Raw genomic sequence first — 2,402 nt, forward strand, 5'->3', positions numbered from 1 at the left:
GTTTCAAGTGAGTTCACTTTTGATATTTAATTTTCTTCACTTGTCTATTTACACATTGAGCAACAAACAGATTGTCATTTGTATCTGTACACAGTCCCAAGGGTTTCCTCAGTCCACAGTCTATGTAACGGAGGAACTGTCCATCTTGGTCTATGATGTGGACACAGTCATTATTATAATCAGCTGTAAGGATGTGACTCTGACTGTCTGTGGTGATTCCTCGTGGATTGATTGTTTTGTTCTCTAGAGCAGGAGTTTCTCCATTGTACCTGAATCTCAGTTTGCCGGCCTGATTTACCACTACTGCTCTAGCTCCATTGTCAGCTACACAGATATCCAGGTTCCTGTTCTCTGTTATGTGCGTGAACAAAAGACTTTGTGAATATAGAGAGTTGCCTTCTTCATCAAACTGAATGGTTTGTTTTTCAATGGAACCAGAGTAACGGACAACTTTTGTTTGTGTGTAATCATCACTGTCCATGATAACCAGGAGGTCACCAGAGGAGGTACTACAGACAGCGAGGTATCCAGTTCTGTAGTCTGATCACCTCCTCTATTTTCCCATTCTCCACAATGTTCACAGTACTATCACCGTAATCAGTGTAAATTAGATCTCCACTTTTTGTAACTGCTATGTCAGATGGTATGTTCCCTGACTTGGTTGTGATTGACTTGATTAGTGATCCCTGATTGATGCTGTAGAGTTTCATGATTCTGTCATTTCCTCTTGTCCAGATTTCTTCATCACTCAGACAGGCCACTCTGTAAAGCAATTCATACCCAGTGTCTATGGTGTTGACAGTCTCTGGTTCATCAAGCAGCTCTTTGATTGGAGGAGAGAATCCAGTGTCCTCTCGTAAAGGAGACAATGTACATGTAGTTCCTAACAATATCTGTGCTGTTTTTAAATTGTAACCATGATTATCGGTGGTTATTGTTGTTGGAATTATTTTTCCAAATACTTCAAAGATCTGTCCCTGCACAGACGGTGGTGAAAATTGTGCCATTCTTATGTTTAATTTAGAGGGAAGTATCCCGTGTTTCTTATAGTCTAATTTGAAATTTAACACTTTCAAAATATCTGTAGAATCTATGAATTTGTGCAGAGAATTAATATCATCATTTATCTTAGAGGTGCATGCTTGTACATTTGATAAAAGCGCTTTTAGAGTTTCACTATCTTTGTTCTTCATCTCATTAACTTCAGTTTTAAGTTTCTTGACAAGTTTATCAATTTCTGTGTGCCAGTCCTCTCCATGTTTTAGAGTTTCACTATCTTTGTTCTTCATCTCATTAACTTCAGTTTTAAGTTTCTTGACAAGTTTATCAATTTCTGTGTGCCAGTCCTCTCCATGTTTTGTTATGGCTTTTGAGATTTCTTCATATGTCACATCTAGTTGACTCAGTGAGTTTTGTACATCAGAGGCAATGTCCTGGTAGGTTGGACAGATGGATTCCTCTAATGCATTAATTTCTGTCTGGATGTCTGCCTTCTTCCTGTCAAGAATGTCTTTAAGTAAGTGGACGTCGTGTTCTTTGTGTTTTCTGGAGGCAATACAAGCGGAGCAAAACGGCATATTGCATTCCTTACAATCACAGGTGTTATCTGTGTGAGTTGTACATCTAGGGTAGAGGACAGTTGATTTCCTGGACTGAAATTTGACAACTTTATGGTCCTTGGATTCATCAGATATCATGTGTTTACCTACACAAGCTGTTCACAGGTTGACAAAGCTGTCTCACACAAGTCACATCGCATCACGTCCTGGGCACTGGTACGAGGTCCATTATCAGGAAATATTACCCTGAAGCAAAGAAAATACATTCAGCTAAATAACGGTAGATTAAATGTTGGATTTTTCAGAACAAAAATCTTGTTGTTTTGCAATATAAACTTCTATGTTGCATACCAGATAAGAAATCTGTCCGAAGACACTAACATAAGTAAATGTGATTTTTTTTTTATATAAAAGGTTAGATTTAGATGGTATATTATAGATTTTTAATTATAATGTTTTGTAAATGTGTCATAGAAAATATTTTATTTAAAAAGTTGAAGAACTCATGGGGTACTGAAGAGAAGGGGGTACGTCTCCAAACACCTGTGTGCGTGTCAAGTCTGTTATTTAAAAAAAAACCTTCAGTTACTCTACAATGAAACGGGAAGGAGGGGGGGGGGGCAGTGTAATAATAATTGTTACAGATAACAGTAAGAGGTGTCCACGACAATATATGCAGACGCGCAGAATGCACGAGGCCAGCAGGTTCCGCTACCCATTACTTTTTTATGAGTATGGTCTATTCAGTATTGCTATAGTTTGATACAGCTTGTGCCCCAATTGTTGTTGCTGTAAGGTCGAGTATTGGCAAATTTTATATGAATTTATCAAAAAGTAAGAGTA

General features: G+C 37.9%; 1 pseudogene; it reads right to left on the reverse strand.

Annotated features, from left to right (window-relative positions):
* On the reverse strand, positions 1-1,697 carry LOC133178272 (uncharacterized; annotated as a pseudogene).
* Positions 1,698-2,402: the final 705 nt, after the last annotated feature.

Source organism: Saccostrea echinata, unplaced genomic scaffold (genome assembly GCF_033153115.1).
Source record: "Saccostrea echinata isolate AGI-Se365-2 ecotype Australia unplaced genomic scaffold, CSIRO_AGI_Sech_v1 ptg000002l, whole genome shotgun sequence".
Lineage (NCBI taxonomy): Eukaryota > Metazoa > Mollusca > Bivalvia > Ostreida > Ostreidae > Saccostrea > Saccostrea echinata.